Consider the following 21020-nt stretch of genomic DNA (forward strand, 5'->3'; position numbering starts at 1 on the left):
GCACTACCCAAATTACCGTCGGCAGTTGAGACCGCACGGTTGGTGGTCGATCATGTTTTTAGGCTACATGGTCTACCCCAGGACGTGGTGTCTGACCGCGGTCCCCAGTTCGCGTCTCGGTTCTGGCGTGCGTTCTGCTCCTTGCTAGGGGCCACGGTGAGCCTCTCATCGGGCTTTCACCCCGAGACCAATGGGCAGACTGAACGCACGAACCAGACGCTCGAAAACACACTCCGGTGCTTAGCCGCGGCCAACCCCACGTCCTGGAGTCGCCAGCTCGCGTGGGCCGAGTATGCGCACAACACTCTGCGCAACGCCTCCACTGGCCTCTCGCCCTTTGAGGCTCAATTTGGGTATGCGCCCCCACTGTTCCCGGAGCTGGAGAGGGGGGCTGAGGTGCCCTCCGCGGAAGCCTTTGTTCGGCGGTGTCGTAGCACCTGGAGCAAAGTACGGGCTGCACTCTTACGCGCTACGGCCACCCAGAAGAGGCTGGCCGACAGGCGGCGCCGGTCAGCTCCCTCCTACAGGGTAGGGCAGAGAGTGTGGCTATCGACTCGAGACCTACCATTACGGGTTGAGTCCCGTAAGCTCGCTCCCCGCTATGTGGGTCCATTCAAAATCATTAAGAAAATCAACCCAGTGACGGTGAAACTCCAACTACCTCGGTCCATGAGGATTCACGCCACCTTCCACGTTTCTCGCCTGAAACCGGTACTCACTAGCGTGCTGGCCCCGGCGGAGACCCCTCCGCCGCCTCCACGACTAGTTGACGGGGGGCCGGCCTATACGGTGCATCCCATCTTGGCTGAGCGCCGTGTGGGCAGGGGCAAACAGTACCTCGTGGACTGGGAGGGCTATGGCCCTGAGGAGCGTTGCTGGGTCCCCTCTAGGGACATTTTGGACCCAGAGCTCATTCACGAGTTCCGCAGGCGGGGGGCTGAAGGTGCGTCTGGGGCCGCCCCTTAGTAGGGGGGTCCTGTCAGGGTTGGGAAGGAGGACTGGCTGTGACCACCAGGGGGGTGCTTGATTACCTTCACCTGGTAGTCATTAGTATCAGCCAGGTACCTACCTCTGGAGAGTATTTAAGCTCTCATTCCCCTTCAGTCGTTGCTTCGGTGTACACTTACGCTCTGTCACCCAAGCTGGTAAACGCACACGGTAGACTCAGGTAATCGAGTCAGGTATTGTGCTGGGTTTTGGTTCTTTCTGTTCGCAAAAGAAAAAGAAAAAGATAATTAGTAATTTAGGTAAGGAAGGGGTTCTGCTCGCTGGCAGTGTGCCGTATTTGAACACCTTCCTAGGGTTTGAGTGTCTTGGTTTTCTTTTATTTTTCGGCTCGTGTGAGTCTGTGGGTGCGGGACGGTGTCCCGGGTATGTACTTTCATTTCTAAGTTTTTCCGGAGCTGCGACTCCTGGTGTTTTATTTTCTGTGCCTAGTATTTTACACTAGGTTGTACGTTTATTTTTGGGTTTCCCCCCCCGTTTCGGGGGTTGAGTGCGCACGTCTATGCACTCTGTTTTTCGTTATTTCTTCGCCCTGGTTTTAATGGGTAGCTTTAATTTTTGAGCCGTTATTTGGGGCTCTTATTTGTACGGAGCTGTCTCCGTTTGTACCCCGGTCTCTGCTATTTCCCCGGGGCCTGGGTGGCGGACACTTTTGGTGTGTTTGCTCATTTAGGATCACCCTTAGTCGCGCTTGGCTCTCCGCACCTCCCCGTAACAGTCAACATTTTTCTCTTCAAACTGAAACATTACTGTATAAATTGAAGAAATCTTTCGAGATTTAATTTCACTTTAAATTACTGAACTAATATTTTCTTGAATAACCACTGTTTTTGATGACTGCTGCGCACCTGTGTTGCATCGAGTCAACCAACTTCTGGCACCTAGAAACAGGCATTTCAGCCCAGGATGAACAAACTACATTCCACAGTTCCTGTGAATTTTTGGATTTTGCGGCAGAAACAGCATTTTTAATGTCACCCCACAAGTTTTCAATGGGGTTGAGGTTGTGATATTGAGCTGGCCACTCCATTACCTCAATCATTTTTGTCTGGAACCAAGATGCTCCTTGCTTCCTCGATGTATTCAAACTGATCCATGATCCTTGGAATACGAACCCAACACCGTAGTATAAAAAACATCCCCATACCATGATTTTTGCGCCACCATGCTTCACTGTCTTCACAGTGTACTGTGGCTTGAATTCTGTACCCGGGGGTCGTCTGACCACTAGACCCGAAAATAACAATTTTACTCTCATCAGTTCACAGAATGTTACGTCATTTCTCTTTGGAACAATCAATTTTAACTAATTCTGCACATTTCCCTTTTTCAACAATGGTGCTTTACTGGGGTTTCTTGCTGATAGCTTAGCTTCTATCAAACGTCTTCTGACTGTAACAGTGCTTCCAGGTAATTGTAGATCATCTTTGATCTTTCTGGAGCTGAAAAATGGCTGAATCTTTGCCATTCTGACTATTCTTTAGGGTTTTTTTTCTATTTTAAAGCATTTGAGATCATTTTAGCTGAGCATCCTATAATTTGCTGCACTTCTTAATACGTTTTCCCCTCTCCAATCAACTTTTTAATCAAATGACATTGTTCCTCCAAACAATGTTTGGAACGGCCTATTTTACTTAGCAATTTAGAAGAAAATATATTTTATAACAATGTGTGAAACATTTGCTTCCTTTTTTCCTTACTAAAGGACAATTAATGACACCTGTTTTTTCACAGAATTAATTAATTCTCTAATTAAACTCCACACTGCTATTATTTTGAACACACCCCTTTCAATGAATGAGCCAATTACTCAGAACAAGCAGTGTGCATGTCATGAAAATTGGGTCTGTTGTTTTTCTATTACACTACTACATCTACAAGTAAATTATTTGCCATGCAGAAATATCACAACTACTACTAATAACAGTGGTTCATCAGGTTACTGCTGTTGTTTTTTGAAGTAAACAGGGCTGGTTGGCATGAGAGATCAAATACTGTCTATATACTAATCTGTCTATATACTAACTACAGTCAAAATGATGGAGGCAAATGTTTCTGCACGTGACATAGGTGATCTAAATCACACAAAATACGTCACCTATTATATAAATACATATTTAAAATAGACGTAGTTATTACACTGTACCTGCAAACGGGAGAGAGAGAGAGAGCGAGAGAGAGAGAGAGAGAGAGAGAGCGAGAGAGCGAGAGAGCGAGAGAGCGAGAGAGCGAGAGAGCGAGAGAGCGAGAGAGCGAGAGAGCGAGCGCCTGTAGTGGTTAAGGTGAATGACTGGGACACGCAAGGTTGGTGGTTCTAATCCCGGTGTAGTCACAATAAAATCTGCACAGCCGTTGGGGCCCTTGAGCAAGGCCCTTAACCCTGCATTGCTCCCGGGGAGGATTGTCTCCTGCTTAATCTAATCAACTGTATGTCTGCCAAATGCTAATAATATGATGTAATATTACAGCTTCTGATGTCAAGATAGGGTTTAATATGTGTGTTCACTTTTCTTTTTTTAACTAGAAGATCAGAGCTACAAAATGAAGTATAACATGCACTATAGGGGGCACTATTAGTAAATTGTATAAGGGGTACTACTGTATTAGTAAAAACTTTTGGGCTTTTCTAAAAATATATTTCTAACTTGAAAAATGTGTTTGATTGCATTGCATAAAAAATACAATATTTTCTAACTAAATTATATCTCAGTAATCATTTGTTTTCTGGTCTTTTTGTGCATCTTTATCAATGGTGCCAGTAATTTGGACCTGATTGTACACATTTCTTTGTGATTGCTATAAGCAGTTATTACAACCTCTGTCGGCTGTAACTTTAATACACTTCCTGTTATGCCGGGGGGAACAGAGGAACCAAAAGCAGACCGGGGTGAAGAAAAAATGACGGATTTAATTGCAACAGCAGGGGCAGACAGAGCGGAGTCAAAAAACAGGCCAGGGTCAAAAACCAGGGGGTCAGTCCAACAAGGCAGGGGTACAGATATCCACAACACGCAAAGAAGAGTCCAGGGAAGCAGGCAGGGGTCAAAACCGGAAATCCGATAAACAGGGGCAAGGACTCAGGAACAAGGGCAAGGATACAGGAACAAGGGCTCAGCAACAAGGGGGCTAGAACTGGAGGAAGGAATAAAGGGCTCGGGAACAAAAAACAGGGCAAGAAAACAGGACGAACTAGCAGCGTGCAACTGAAAAGGACAGGTATAAATACACGGGGGAATGAGACAAACTAGGCGGGGCATGGGAGTGAGGGCGGTCTAACAAATAAACATCAGGTGAGACACATGAAAGGGTAATAGGACAATAACGAGGGGGAAACGAAAACGCGGACTGGATTCACGAAGACACACATGGCTCCGGACTAGGGAGTAGACAATTTGCAGAGAATCAGGAGATGCAGAGATACGGAGAGACAGCTGTGAATACTTCGCTGATCAATGATAGAATAGGGAGGCGGAGTTACAGAACAGAATTGAAACTGGAGATGCGTTAGTAAGTTAGTTAAGTGATTTAAATTACAAATACCCAAAACTAGTGAAGGTTAGTTTGTTAGTTTTACAGACATATTAGTGTGTTAGTATAATTAGTACTGTACAACTTCTATGTTAGTTGGGATTAGTATATTAGTGCTATGTACAAACATGAAATGGAGAGAAAGCAGGAAGTAAGGAATGCAAGATTGGAAGGACGGTTGAACCCCGGAACTACCGTAAACACCCGAATAGTGGGGCACGCAGACAGGGGAGTGACTGGGCTAGTAAACATTCAGACTCAGACATCACAGGGGATGACGAGTGCAAAGACTAATGAATATAAACATAACACCAGACATGAAATATGAAAAATAATAAATTACAAGAATAATGATAATAAACAAAGATGAACTAACACAGGAAAGAACAAAGGAACATAACACTTCCTGTGTGAAGTTGGTGGCCCCACCACACACACGCACACACACACACACACACACACACACACACACACATATACTAAGCCCTATCTCGACAGAGGAAGCCACACAGATCTCTCTTGAACTGAAAATGCTTGTCCTGTTGGTGCCCACACTGCTGTTTGCAGGTACAGTTTAATAACTACGTCTATTTGAAATATGTATTCATATAATAGGTGACTTGCCTCTTATTTTGTGTGGTTCAGATCTCTTTATCACCTTTGTCACCTGCAGAAACATTTTCCTCCTTCATTTTGACTGTAGTTAGTATACAGACAGATGTAATTCTCAAATTCAGTCAGCTCCGGTAGATTTTAATTGGCTCTAAATACTCTTTGAGCTGAGAATGGCATTACTGTCGAGACTTCATGTGACTTCATATGCAAATGTCCTTTGTAAAATGGCTGCTTTTTATATTTGTCATTGTACATGGACCGTATAGTATAGAGCTTTGTGATTATATGACCACTAATTTAAAAGATACATAGAAACGACAGAAACAAAAAAAATTTGCATTTTCCTTTATTTAAACTCAGAGACACATTGTGAGCATTTGGAGGTACACATAAAACACGATAACAATTTGAAAGAAGAATTAGTAGTACTAAATAAGATAAATCAATAATAAAGATTCAAAAGGAAACAATATAAAATAGAGACTTAAGAGACACAGTAAAAATAAATAATTTACTTATGTGAGTGTGTTTTGTTGTGCGTTATCACTGCATAGGGTGTGCAGAGCTTTGTTCTGTTTTGTTACCAGAAAATCATTGAGCAGGATTCAGACGAGCAGCCGTTCATTCACATTAACTGCAGAAATCTGTGTGTAATGTTTGCCGGTTAAAAGCCCAGTTCCTACGCTACACTCGAGACCAGAGCGTTTCTCCCGTCTCAGGGATCCTACATGTTCTATGAGATTAATAATTTGTTTGTGGCGGCACAGATGGTGCAGTGGTTAGCACTGCCGCCTTACAGCAAGGCGGTCTTGGGTTTGAATCCCCGTCGGCCGGGGTCTCTCTGTGTGGAGTTTGCATGTTCTCCCCGTGTTTGCGTGGGTTTCCTCCCACAGTCCAAAAACATGCAGGTTAGGCTGATTGGAGAGTCTAAATTGCCTGTAGATATGAGTGTGTGAGTGAATGGTGTGTGTACCCTGCAATGGACTGGCGACCTGTCCTGGGTGTATTCCTGCCTTTCACCCAATGCATGCTGGGATAGGCTCCAGCCCTCCAGCGACCCTGTTCAGGATAAGCAGGTTAGGATAATGAGTGAATGGTTTTGTTTGTTTGATTTCATGCACATCTTCCTCTGAGCGGTATGTGCATGTGAAATAACACAATCATGTACATACGTGGGCATACACAGCAGGAATTGGCAGTATTTCAAATACAGGCATTTCAAACAAGCGCTTGCATTCATGCATTTGGTATGTAATATGAATGGCGTGCCTCTTTTGGTGGTTCACATTTGGTATGTAATATGAACATGTGCCTCTTTTGGTTGTTCACATTTGGTATGTAATATGAACGTGTGCCTCTTTTGGTTGTTCACATTTGGTATGTAATATGAACGTATGCCTCTTGGTTGTTCACATTTGGTACGTAATATGAACATGTGCCTCTTTTGGTTGTTCACATTTGGTATGTAATATGAACGCTGTGTAATATGAACGACGTGCCTCTTTTGGTTGTTTACATTTCGGATGTATTCGGACTCTGTGCCACTTTACAAAACCACTTGTTCCTGCACCATTTTGATTGTAGTTTAGAGTTTGTTTGTAGTTCATTTGTTTGGAGGTATTTATATTTTAGTGTATGCTTCACCCTTACCTGCTGACATTAGCTTGGGAGCCCCCTGAAGGGTACATGAAGCCAGCCCCCCTCCCGCCCCCAGGGGACATCATTTAAGTGAATTAAAGTATATGGGCATTGAGGCTATCAGGTTGCCATATGGGGTGCTTCATGAGGATTTGACATTGGCTTGTTTAATTTAATTCTTTGCTTGTTGCCGGTTTTTTGCACGTGACTGGCCCTACTATGTGCCACGTTACCTTACCTGCTGTGGCAGGTAAATGTTTTATGTTTGATGGAACCTGCATTTTGCTTTGTTACTTTTTTTACGAAAGGTTGTTTTGCCCAAAACGTTGGTGCAAATTAATAATGAAATCCTTCATGGTAGTGTGGTCTTTTACCTCACAGCAATGATGCACCTGCCATCTTCCTAATGCTTTATTTGCTCTGATTGCACTCAAGGGGACACATGGTGACTGAAGAGTTCCATACCTTATTTCTGATCTGTTCCTTTTCTACAACGTTTCTACAACAGATTGGCTTGGAAGCACCTCCATCCATCCATTTTCACCCGCTTATCCGGAGTCGGGTCGCGGTGGCAGTAGGCAAAGCCGGGTATTCCAGGCGCCCCTCTCCCCAGCAATGCATTCTAGCTCCTCCTGGGGGATTCCGAGGTGTTCCCAGGCCAGGAGAGATATATAATCTCTCCAGCGGGCTCTGGGTCTCCCTCAGGGTCTCCGCCCAGTTGGACGAGCCTGGAAAACCTCCAAAGGGAGGCGCCCGGAAGGCATCCTGATCAGATGCCCGAACCACCTCAATTGGCTCCTTTCGAAGCAAAGGAGCAGCGGCTCTACTCAGAGCTCGTGAACAAGACCCCGAGATACTTGAACTCCTTCACTTGGGGCAAAGACTCGTTCCCTACCTGGAGGGAGCAATCCCTGCAACTGGAAGCACCTTTATGGTTTAATCTTTGCTTGAAGTTACCTGACAGAGATTAGAGACAAATGCATTTCTTTCCAGAGTTTTTTTCTGAAATAATGGGATTATTATAATTTTTTAAATAATAATAATAAAACACAAACAATGACAAAAGACAAGATAACATCAGACAAATGATCTGACTATAATTTACTGAGAAAGCTTTATAAAACAATACAAAATACAACATTTTGTGATATGTTAGTTCTGCATTGTACAGGAAGAGTTGTACACTGGAACTTGCATTCTATTAATAGAAGTGTAGTTATGGCTGTGGGGTTGTAATTGTATGGTAATAATAGTTATATTCACATGTACCATCCATCCATCCATCCATCCATTATCTTAACCCGCTTATCCTGAACAGGGTCGCAGGGGGGCTGGAGCCTATCCCAGCATACATTGGGTGAAAGGCAGGAATACACCCTGGATAGGTCGCCAGTCCATTGCAGGGCACACACACCATTCACTCACACACTCATACCCATGGGCAATTTAGACTCTCCAATCAGCCTAACCTGCATGTCTTTGGAGTGTGGGAGGAAACCGGTGTACCTGGAGGAAACCCACGCAAACACGGGGAGAACATGCAAACTCCGCACAGAGAGGCCCCGGCTGACCTGGATTCTAACCCAGAACCTCCTTACTGTGAGGCGGCAGTGCTACCCACTGCAACAGCCATGCCACCCTCACATATACCAGTCATGGTTAAATTGTAGTCGTTTTTGTGTTTTTTAGTTAGTAATGCCTGTGTGATATATTGCAGTAAAAATAGTAGTAGTGCTGTAATAGTTGTTTATTAGTAATCATGTTGTAGTGAAAGCTGTGTTGCAGTAACAGTTGTAGAAATTAGTATCAAGTAGTCACACTTGTGTAGTACTTATCTTGTCATAATTGTACAGTGGGAGTGTTGTTGTAGTGATTGTATATTAATAGTAGACCAGGGTTCAAATAGTATTTATTTTGGATTCAAACACTTTTTGTGCTCTATTGATCTTGCATGGTGTATTTCAGCCTGCAAGGAGGACCAGATGGATGTGTTGTGTTGGTAACTGTGTTCTAGAAACAGTTGTATTGCTGTTGTATTCACTCACAGTCTGCGGAGATTCACTGCAGTTGAATGGAGTCCTTGGAAAGTCCATTTTGCTTCCCATGGAGGAGCGACTACTCAAAGGAATTGGGTTCATGAATTGGAAAAAGAATAGAGATGATATCATCACATTAGTGAGAAAATCAGAAAACTCACCATTTGAAATCCAGCAAATAGACTCAAACTTCATAGGGAGATTGATCGTGAATAAAGACACTGGGGCTCTATACATCAGCAATCTGAGAGAAGAGGATTCTGGGGAATATGTCTTTGGCGGTTTAGTATCATCCAGGTCCCTGAAGCCAGAGAAACATAAGCTGCAAGTTTATGGTGAGCGCCTCAGTGTTTGTGTCTGTAGATCTCTGACCTGTAATGAAGTGGTGTGTCTCAATGTGTGTGTCTGTAAATCCCTGAACTGTAATGAAGTGGTGTGTTTCAGTATGTGTCTGTAGATCTCTGACCTGTAATGAAGCAGTGTGTTTCACCATTTGTGTCTGTTAATTGTAATATAAATTTGATGCTGGTGCTTCCTTTCTCCACAGAGATGATTGTCTCAGTGCAGGTAACCACTAAGGTCAATATCAGCAATGTGAACCTGAGTTGCAGTGTGTTTGGAAGCCACTGGGTGGCACTCTTCTGGTCCACAAATGGAGGCAACATTCCCGGAACAGAGAACAAAACTACCCTGACTGTGTCCCCCACCCTGGCAGAAGAGATCTACACCTGTACAGCCAAGAACCCCGTCAGCTCCCAAAGCAGCAGTGTGACAGTCAAGTCCTGCCAACCTCGCGGTCAGTCAGCAATTACTCTCTGATTAGCATAGTCTGTGATTAGCATGTACTCGGCAGAAATTATTAGATGAAATAATGAAATAATGCACTCCTTGCACTTGGTCCGTTCTCTGCATATTTATGTTAAATCTGTATATCCTAGAATGAAAATTGCAGTTGATAATAGTGAAGGACGTGTACATTTGTGTGCCATAATACATGGACTCTATCTCTACTGATTTAAATGGGATCAAACGAAACATTACTTTCGACGATATAACGGTGCTATATAAATAAAGCTTATAATTATTTTAAAACGCTGCCTAAAGCTGGTTGACACCCACAGACCCCCAATGTCTCCAGACCCTCCAATGTAGTGGCTGAGGGGCCAGATTTTACACCGAGGGCACTTCTAATTGGGAAACCGTGACAACCACTCAAACTTTGAAGGCTGATTTCACAAAACCTCTTATGTCAGACAAACATATTTTAACAAGCTATATCCTCCAAAATGGATTGGCCAATCCCGACAAGTGATTTCGTAGCTCCGTTCTTCTGATTTCACATTAAAAAAAAAAAAATAATAATTAGATGTGTGATAAGATACGCCATTTACTGTGTTGCATCAAAATATTTTTTTTTTGATGACTGCTGCACATCTGTGTTGCATCGAGTCAAGCAACTTCTGGCTTCTGGTTGTGATATTGAGCTGGCCACTCCATTACCTCAATCTTTTTCGGCGGAACCAAGATGCTCCTCGCTTCCTCGATGTATTCAAACGGATCCATGATCCTTGGAATACGAACCCAACACCGTAGTATAAAAAACATCCCCATACCATGATTTTTGCGCCACCATGCTTCACTGTCTTCACAGTGTACTGTGGCTTGAATTCAGTACCCGGGGGTCGTCTGACCACTAGACCCGGAAATAACAATTTTACTCTCATCAGTTCACAGAATGTTATGCCATTTCTTACGCCATTTCTCTTTGGGCCAATCGATGTTCCTTGGCAAATTTTAACCGATTCTGCACATTTCCCTTTTTCACCAATGGTGCTTTACTGGGGCTTCTTACTGATAGCTTAGCTTCTATCAAACGTCTTCTGACTGTAACAGTATGTAACCGGGTGCATAGATGTAAGGTTCAACCTAAAGTACACCTAGTCACACAATATAACAGAGGCCCCCTTTACAGTTTGATAATAACAAGACAGAGACGTGGTCTAAGTTAAATACAATTACTTTATTAAATCAATTCTGCTGGAAGGCAATAATGAGGTTAAGACAAAAGCTCATATTCATATAAAAATATATTTATTTTGAATGTCAATTTTACCAGAATAAATAGGAATAAAATAGACTGATGTAAAGCTTAAGGATGGTGGGTGACGACGCTGATGGGATGGGGCATACTCACCTTCAGGGCTCCCAATGTGTAGTTACAACCCAGTGCTCTCTCACAGCAAGCCTTACTACAAACAAGGTGATACTATATGTGATTCAGGTGCCATTAACACTTACACACTAACACGTGAGGAGGGTACCCCTATTGACTAACCCCGCCACCAATCAGCACCGAGCCCACCATACAACAAGAGACAAGTCCTAACAGTCCAAGAAATAACCTAACTACAGCCTACCTATACCAGTTGCTTCAATACATGAAAATAAAGAAAATAAAGTACAAGTGCGCCTCTAAGAAGCCACACCAAGACGACTCCAGGCACGGAGGTCTAATATAGGCTACACACCACGCGCACCAACCGCTGCGCACCTTAGGTCGTCCGGCCAACAACTAGTCTATAGCCGTGCAATGCGAGACACTAGCGAACGTACTCAACAGCAGACGGGTTCCGCCCGCCTGATAAGCGCAACCAAACGAACTTCAAATAAAACAGCGAGGCAAAACAGCAGTGACTATTGCACCTACAAAGTGAAGAAAGTCACTGTTAATCTGGTATTTTATAATTAAAATCCAATCGGAATATACATACAGCAAAACGGTACATTACCAAACAATCCATGGAATTCTAAGTTGCGCGAGTTGTTACTTCCGTGTTTCGGAGAAGACTCCGCAAACAGACGCATCTTAATAAATGAATTGGAAGAAAATAACATTACTGTCGATAAATGTCAAGTAATTACAACTATAAAAATATAGCCCTCCCACCGAAATCAGGGGACACAGCTAAATCGCGACGAATTACCCAACAGATAACGGACGGCTAGCTGCAACCAAAGCATTGTGTTAATCTGCGAAGTTCCTAACCCACGCAACACTATCAGGGGGAAAACAGAATAGATGTTCTCTTACCTCTCATGGTAAGGCAGGCAGACATGAGGAGAGGACGAGACAGGAAACAGGAAATCAATCAGAAAGATCACAGGAAGCGAAAGGAAAAACATTTAAAAGGTAGGGAGCCAAGAGATTGGTCCAAAAGATGAGGTCCTGCCGGTGCCACTCCCCCACCCCAATTACTGCACCATTAGGGACAACAGCGAGTCTAACTCGCCTTGTCACATTCTACCCCCCCTTCTTTAAATCGTCGTCCCGACGATGCAGAGACTATAAATAAAGACTCCTACATGTATAGAATACTGCCGCCCTTCTACCCCTCCCATTCTTTAAATCGCCATCCCGACGATACAAACGCCATGAATAAGGACTCCAGCAAATATAAAATTCTACAGCCCTGGCACCAGGGGTTTCACAGCCCACTATGCCCCCCCATCCGGCAGTCTATGGGAGGTGATGCGGATTGGAATGCTGGCCGGCATTGATACGAGTGGTCCTTCTAATCGACTGTTGGCTCTCCTCCTGCTGGTTGGCATGCCCTGTAAGCACGCCAGTTGTCCCTGGTTCCACTGAGGGTTGGTATGAAAGAGGAGGGATGTAGGACAGTTCCGGAACAGTGGGCCCTGCTGGGAGCTGGACAGGATCTGCCGGGCTTGTCCTTGGCACTTGGATCCATAGGTCTCCCTCACCTTCCAGTTCTACCTCTACACAGGACTGTGGGTCCCCCCCTTGTGCAGCCTGAGGAGGAACATCTGCCATGCTGCTTCTGATCTGCCCCTTCAACAGGTTTCGATGGACACGTTTCACTTTATTTGGCTCGTCAATGGGTACGATCGTATACAAGGTTCCCCCATCCTTGGGAGCTCTGACCACGCGATACACCACTGGGCTCCACAGGTCGCTGATCTTATGGCGGCCTCTCACTCCGCAGTTGCGCAGAAAGACTAACTGGCCCTCCAACAGTGGTGTATCAACTACCCCCTGGTCATGGCGATCCTTGCGTCGGTCAGCTACCCCCTGCTGCCGGCGTTGAACTCGCTCAAAGGCAATCTGAAGCCTCACTTGGTGTTCTTGGATCCAATCATGTACACAACCTGCCCCTGGCTCCTGAATCCGCCCGAGCAGGAAGTCAACAGGCAGCTGTGGGTCCCGCCCAAACATCAGAAAGAATGGGGTCTCCCCCGTGGTCTGATGTGGGGTAGAATTGTAGGAATAGACCAACTGTGGAAGACAGGCAGTCCATTCCCTCTTCCTTGATGCCGGCAGGGTGCGTAGTAAGTTGTGCAAGGTACGATTAAACCTCTCGCACTGGCCGTTGCCAGCGGGATGGTAAGGGCTGGTCCGGGATTTCTCAACCCTGTACAGAACACACAGTTGATGGATCAAAGAACTTTCAAAGCACCGTCCCTGGTCAGAATGTATACGACCAGGGACACCAAATTTGTAGAACCATTCCCCAACCAAGACCTGTGCCACCGTCGAGGCACGTTGGTCTCGGGTGGGGATTGCCAGCGAGTATTTACTAAAGACATCAGTCATGACCAAGACATTCTCAATACCGCTACCGGTGGGTTCCAGTAGGGTAAAATCTAGAGCCAGTATTTCATTTGGCTGAGAGGCCAGTAAATGACCCATGAAGCTGTGTGCAACAGGCTGGGTGTCTTTGGCTAGCTGACAGCGGTCACATTCCTGACACCAGCGCTTCACATCTGCAGTCATCCCTGGCCAGTAGCAACGGTGGCGCACCAGCTCCGTAGTCCTCTCCACGCCCTGGTGTCCATGATTCTGATGGAGTTGGCTCAATACCTGTTCCTTCAGGGCTGCCGGCAGGACCAGCTGGAGGATTTCTTCACCCCCATCTGGTCGAAAAATTTTACGGTATAAAACACCATCTTGCTCTACCAGCCGGTCCCACTCTCGGAGAAGCTGTACTGCGGGTTTGGAAAGACGTAAACGCTGTTCAGCCGTAGGGTGACTCTTCTGCCTCCAGTACTGCAGTGTTTCCTGAATCACTGGATCGGCTTCCTGTAAGATAAGCAGGTCAGAGGTGGTATGTGCAGGTAAGACAATGGTGGAAGACTGGGTTACCTGCACCGCAGATTCTAAAATGGGAGCTTGCCGAAGGATTTCCAAGAGTGCCGTGCCAGGAGCAATGACCTCCTTATCACTGGAACAGGGTCTGTTTTGTCGGGAGAGCGCGTCTGCATTTTGATTGGACTTGCCTGGCCTATATCTGATCAAGTAATCAAAAGAGGCCAGCTGGGCAGCCCATCTCTGTTCTGTGGCACCCAATTTAGCAGACGACAAATGGCTAAGGGGATTGTTGTCGGTGTAAACGATGCACTTCTGACCAAGCAAGTACTCCCGAAACTTTTCAGTCATGGCCCACTTGAGCGCCAGAAACTCCAACTTCATGGAACTATAGTTAGACATATTGCGCTCAGGGGGCCTAAGACCTCGGCTCGCGTAAGCTATCGGGCGTACTCTGCCCCCTTGTTCCTGTGACAGAACTGCTCCTAGCCCACTATAGCTAGCATCTACTTCCAAAACAAACGGTAAAGAGAAATTGGCATAAGCCAACACAGGAGCCATTACCAGTTTGTCTTTCAGCCCCTCAAAGCTATTTTGGCACTGCTCAGTCCAAATTTCACTGAACAAGTGGGTAGACTTCCTCATTTTGGTCCCCGTCAGTTGGGCAACAGCACGATGTAGAGGAGCTGCCAGCTTAGCAAACCCTTGGACGAACCTCCGGTAATAGCTGGCAAAGCCAAGGAAAGACCTCAACTCTGCCACACTGCCAGGCGTCTTCCACTTGGCCACAGCTTCAATTTTTCCCGGGTCAGTTGCAACACCCTCACTGGAAATTACATGTCCAAGGTAGTGTACTTGTTCCTTAAAAAAAGAACATTTTTCAAGCTTCACCTTGAGGTTCTCTCGTTGCAGCCGATCCAGCACAACTTCTAGGCGTTCCAGCTGTTGCGAGACAGTGGGAGAGAATACTATAACATCATCAAGATATAATAACAAAGACTGACAATGTTGGGACCCAAACATCCTTTCCATAAGCCTCTGAAATGTGCTAGGCGCATTACAGAGGCCGAACGGCATTCTATTCCATTCAAACAGCCCGAACGGAGTGCAGAAAGCCGTCTTGGGTTTATCTTTTTCAATGACGGGCACTTGGTTATACCCACTTGCTAAGTCTAGTGTGGAAAACCAACGGGCCCCAGAGAGTGCATCCAGTGACTCCTCAATGCGGGGCAGAGGAAACGCATCTTTTCTGGTCTTGTTGTTTAATTGACGGTAATCCACGCACAGACGAAGTGAGCCATTCTTTTTCTTCACCAGTACGATGGGGGAGGCATAGGGGCTACTACTCTCCCTAATCACCTGAGACTGCAGCAACTGGTGAATATGGGCTTTAACTACCTCGTATTCGGAAGGGGGTATTCGCCGATATCGCTGCCTGACAGGCACATCATCCAGGAGCGGAATCTCGTGCGCAATGAGGTTGGTACATCCCAAGTCACTCTCGTGAGTAGCAAACACGGACCTATATTTGTGGAGCAGTGACCGGACCTGATTTTGCTCTTGGGAGGAGAGGGAAGAGAGATCTACAGCCTCAATTGGGTCCTGGTCTGCACCAGTCACCTGGGAAGAAACTATTGCAGTAACTTCCTTAACTTCGTGGACACCCTCTGGAAGGCTAACAAGGTAGGCCTGGCTAATGGTACCTAGCGGGGTACGAGGATATAGCATTACATCAACCATACCTACATTTATCACAGGGACGTAAACTGTACCTCTAATTACCTGTAGTAAAGCGGGTGAAGCCAGCAGGCCAGCTGGCAGGCCAGAGTCTGGAGGTTCAAACAATGCTGCATTATGAGAAAATTCGTCAGAACAAGTTGCTGCCACCAACTTCATGACACCCCCAGGAATACGACATGCTCGCCCACCCCGGGCTCTAACCCTCCCCATCCGCTCAAAGTGTGTATCTGCACTAGCCTGATGACACTGTTGCAAGGCCTGTATAAATGATGATGGTGCTTGTGAAACATAAGGCAAGTCAAACAAAGATGACCCATACTGACCGAACAATTCCTGATAACATCTACGGATGACATTCATACCCAAGACACCCGGGGCTCGTGCAGGCATGCTACCAACGAGGTCCTGCACCACCAACACTCCACACCCAGTTATCACCTTCCCACAAAGTTGGACATCTAATTCTAGATACCCCAGGTAAGGAATTGCCAACCCATTAGCTGCACTGAGCCGAAGCCATTGACAGGACCGAAGGCGATCCTGACCCCAGGGTTCAAAGTGTCGAATGAAAAAGCTCTGGGTAATGGTGGACACCATGGACCCAGTGTCCAATAAGCATGGCACCTTAATCCCCCCAATGCAAACATCCACATGAGGACAAACAGACATTAACTTAGACAGAGTACCTAACCCATTCCCTATAACCTCTGAGCCTGTAGAAACCCCGCCCAAACTGTGGCTCTGCAGATTGGTGGGTGCTAGTTTTCCGACGGCTGAGTGCGGTCAGGCCTGCTACCAGTGGCTGAGGCAGCTACTGCTAATGTAGAGGGAGGAGGGACTCGGTCTCCATCACAGTCCCTTGCCAAGTGACCAGGTCGCTGGCACCGCCAACAGATCCGTTCACTCCAAGGGGAACGACTACGCTGAATCTGCGGGGGCCGACTACGCTGATTAGAGTTCTGTAACACGACAATACTTTGGGTAAGTTGATTCAGCTGCTGTTGTTGCCGTTTCAGAATTTCTTTTAACTCATTTAACTCTGATATCTGTGCGCTAGGCCGAGGCACCCCATGCGATGACCCCTGGACTCCATACTGAATACCATATGTAGATGGGACTGAGTAACTCCGGCCCCGTGCACCCCCGGGCCTGCCCTCCTGTTCCCACCTAATAGCTTCTACACGAACCTCAAGTATGGTGGCATCTGGCTGTCTGCGCACTAGTTGTTTCAATTCCCGACGAAGGGCAGAGTCACCTACATGTTCAACAAACTGATCACGTAACAATATGTCAGCATTGACAAAAGACGGGGGGGCTTTTAATTTCACCCTCTCCATTAAATTCATTAGCACAAGGGAAAATTCCTGCAATGTTTCCCCCTCTTGCTGCTTTCTGGAAAAAAATGCCTCCTGCAATGCCACATAAGACTCACAACACCCATACAAGTCTTTTAAAATGGACACAATCTTATCGGAATCACTCCTCTCGGCCTGACTACGGTACTTAATTTCCTGTCTCGCCTCACCCTCCAAGTGATCAAAGAAAAAGAAGGCTCGTTCCTCAACAGGCACCCGCCGGGCACGCATACAGGCTTCGACCTCATCCACCCATTCAGTCACACCTATGCCAGATTTCCCATTAAACATAGGGCATTTTCGATCACGAGGAACATAAACAATTCGTTCGGTTAAGCTAGGGGGATCATTTGATGCCAGCCCACCAGGGGTCGGTAATGGAGAGTGTCCAGGAGCCTGTTGCTGCAACCGTACGTTATCAGCTTGCAATTCAGCCACCAAATCTCTTAGTTGCTGCATATCTTCATCCATATTGACCCCACCTAAGCAAAACCAATGTCCCCCCCAACAAAAATAATATACAAAGGCAACAAATACTGGGAGGCAGACGTCTTAGCTTGATGGCGGCCGCTCAGTTGGTGGTCTTTGATCTTCCAAGTCAACTGCTGTTTTGCCTCGAAACGCTCGGAAAAATAAGACAAAAAAAATAAAAAAAATACAGACAATGCTGATTAACCACTTGAACCAACTGGTATTTTCTCTGTCTTTCAGACAATAATACACACGTCTCTGCTTTTACACCAAAAGAGTAGACCCTGCTCGCAGCGCCAGAATGTAACCGGGTGCATAGATGTAAGGTTCAACCTAAAGTACACCTAGTCACACAATATAACAGAGGCCCCCTTTACAGTTTGATAATAACAAGACAGAGACGTGGTCTAAGTTAAATACAATTACTTTATTAAATCAATTCTGCTGGAAGGCAATAATGAGGTTAAGACAAAAGCTCATATTCATATAAAAATATATTTATTTTGAATGTCAATTTTACCAGAATAAATAGGAATAAAATAGACTGATGTAAAGCTTAAGGATGGTGGGTGACGACGCTGATGGGATGGGGCATACTCACCTTCAGGGCTCCCAATGTGTAGTTACAACCCAGTGCTCTCTCACAGCAAGCCTTACTACAAACAAGGTGATACTATATGTGATTCAGGTGCCATTAACACTTACACACTAACACGTGAGGAGGGTACCCCTATTGACTAACCCCGCCACCAATCAGCACCGAGCCCACCATACAACAAGAGACAAGTCCTAACAGTCCAAGAAATAACCTAACTACAGCCTACCTATACCAGTTGCTTCAATACATGAAAATAAAGAAAATAAAGTACAAGTGCGCCTCTAAGAAGCCACACCAAGACGACTCCAGGCACGGAGGTCTAATATAGGCTACACACCACGCGCACCAACCGCTGCGCACCTTAGGTCGTCCGGCCAACAACTAGTCTATAGCCGTGCAATGCGAGACACTAGCGAACGTACTCAACAGCAGACGGGTTCCGCCCGCCTGATAAGCGCAACCAAACGAACTTCAAATAAAACAGCGAGGCAAAACAGCAGTGACTATTGCACCTACAAAGTGAAGAAAGTCACTGTTAATCTGGTATTTTATAATTAAAATCCAATCGGAATATACATACAGCAAAACGGTACATTACCAAACAATCCATGGAATTCTAAGTTGCGCGAGTTGTTACTTCCGTGTTTCGGAGAAGACTCCGCAAACAGACGCATCTTAATAAATGAATTGGAAGAAAATAACATTACTGTCGATAAATGTCAAGTAATTACAACTATAAAAATATAGCCCTCCCACCGAAATCAGGGGACACAGCTAAATCGCGACGAATTACCCAACAGATAACGGACGGCTAGCTGCAACCAAAGCATTGTGTTAATCTGCGAAGTTCCTAACCCACGCAACACTATCAGGGGGAAAACAGAATAGATGTTCTCTTACCTCTCATGGTAAGGCAGGCAGACATGAGGAGAGGACGAGACAGGAAACAGGAAATCAATCAGAAAGATCACAGGAAGCGAAAGGAAAAACATTTAAAAGGTAGGGAGCCAAGAGATTGGTCCAAAAGATGAGGTCCTGCCGGTGCCACTCCCCCACCCCAATTACTGCACCATTAGGGACAACAGCGAGTCTAACTCGCCTTGTCACAAGTACTTACAGGTAATTGTAGATCATCTTTGATCTTTCTGGAGCTGATAAATTGCTGAATCTTTTCCATTCTGATTATTCTTTGATCCGTTTTAACTGTAGTTGCTCGCTTTCTTCTGCATGTTTCGGGGTTTTGTTGCCATTTTAAAACATTTGAGATCATTTTAGCTGAGCATCCTATAATGAAACATTTGCTTCCTTTTGTCCTGTGACAATTATTGATACCAGTTTTTTCACAGAATTAATGAATTCTTGAATTAAACTCCTTGAACATGAATGAGTCAATTACTCAGAACAAGCAATGTGCATGTCATGAAAGTTGGGTCTGTTGTTTTTCTATTACACTACTACATCTACAAGTAAATTATTTGTGCCATGCAGTTACTGCACGTGACATCGGTGATAAAGAGATCTAAATCACACGAAATACATCACCAATTATATAAATACATATTTAAAATAAATGCAGTTATTACACTGCACCTGCAAACAGCAGTGTGGAGACCAACAGGACAAGCATTTTCAGTCTGAGAGAGAGAGAGAGAGAGAGAGAGAGAGAGAGAGAGAGACATCTTATGTCATGTAAGAAATCCCATTAATTTTTTTCCCATAGAGAAATTGTTGTTTGATCTGAAAATCCATACATGGGCATTTCTTTGGCTTACGTCAAAGAACAAGGCTTATGAGGTGTTGGTGTTGGCCTTTCTGGTAGGAAACCCGTATGGATCATAAATCCGAAATCTTCAGTGCAGGGCCCGTCTGGGTGCATGGTGAACGGCGGCCTGTTGCATAGTGGTTAAGGTACATGACTGGGACACGCAGTCGGTGGTTCTAATCCCGGTGTAGCCACAATAAGATCCGCACAGCCGTTGGGCCCTTGAGCAAGGCCCTTAACCCTGCATTGCTCCCGGGGAGGATTGTCTCCTGCTTAATCTAATCAACTGTACGTCTGCCAAATGCCAATAATATAATGTATTGTAATGGCTTCTGATGTCAAGATAGGGTTTAATATGTGTGTATGTTGTGGTAGATAAACTGCCTCAGTCTGAGCCAGATGGACTGGGTGTTCACTCCACACTTGATGAAAACTTCTCCCAAAATCTTACCTGGACTTGGACTATACACAAACAGCCACACATACACACCAATAGGGGAATTACTTTTTCTGGGTTTCTGTGCACGCACGCACGCACGCACGCACGCACGCACGCACGCACGCACGCACGCACGCACGCACGCACGCACGCACGCACGCACGCACGCACGCACGCACGCACGCACGCACGCACGCACGCACGCACGCACGCACGCACGCACGCACGCACGCACGCACGCACGCACGCACGCACGCACGCACGCACAAGTTGTAGCTGAATTGGATGGGTGAGATGAGCGTGGCAGCAAACACACAGCTTTTATCTAGCAGAGGTGGGATGTGATTGGTCGGGGTGGGACCAGGATAATGATGATTGACAGGTGGGACAGCGAATGGAATTGTGATTGGCCACCTGCAGAGTAAAAACGGAGGGAAAACAGGGGGAACACAAGTCTCAACAACGTGGAACGTAAAACAATTTGTCCACCGTGGAAAGTACACTGTACCTGAGATCAGCACTGTGGGCACCAACAGGCCCAATCATTTTCAGTCTGAGAGAGAGATCTGCGTGGCTTCCTCTGTAGAGGTTTAGTGTGTGTGTGTGCGTGTGTGTGTGTGTGTTGGGGGTTTTGAAATAAGTGTCTGTGCTGTGTGTTAGTATAGTTCCCTTTTTATGCCCACCAGCTTCAAACAGGAAGTGTATGCAGAAGCTACAGGCTGCAGAGAT

Source organism: Conger conger, chromosome 9 (genome assembly GCF_963514075.1).
Source record: "Conger conger chromosome 9, fConCon1.1, whole genome shotgun sequence".
NCBI classification, from domain to species: domain Eukaryota; kingdom Metazoa; phylum Chordata; class Actinopteri; order Anguilliformes; family Congridae; genus Conger; species Conger conger.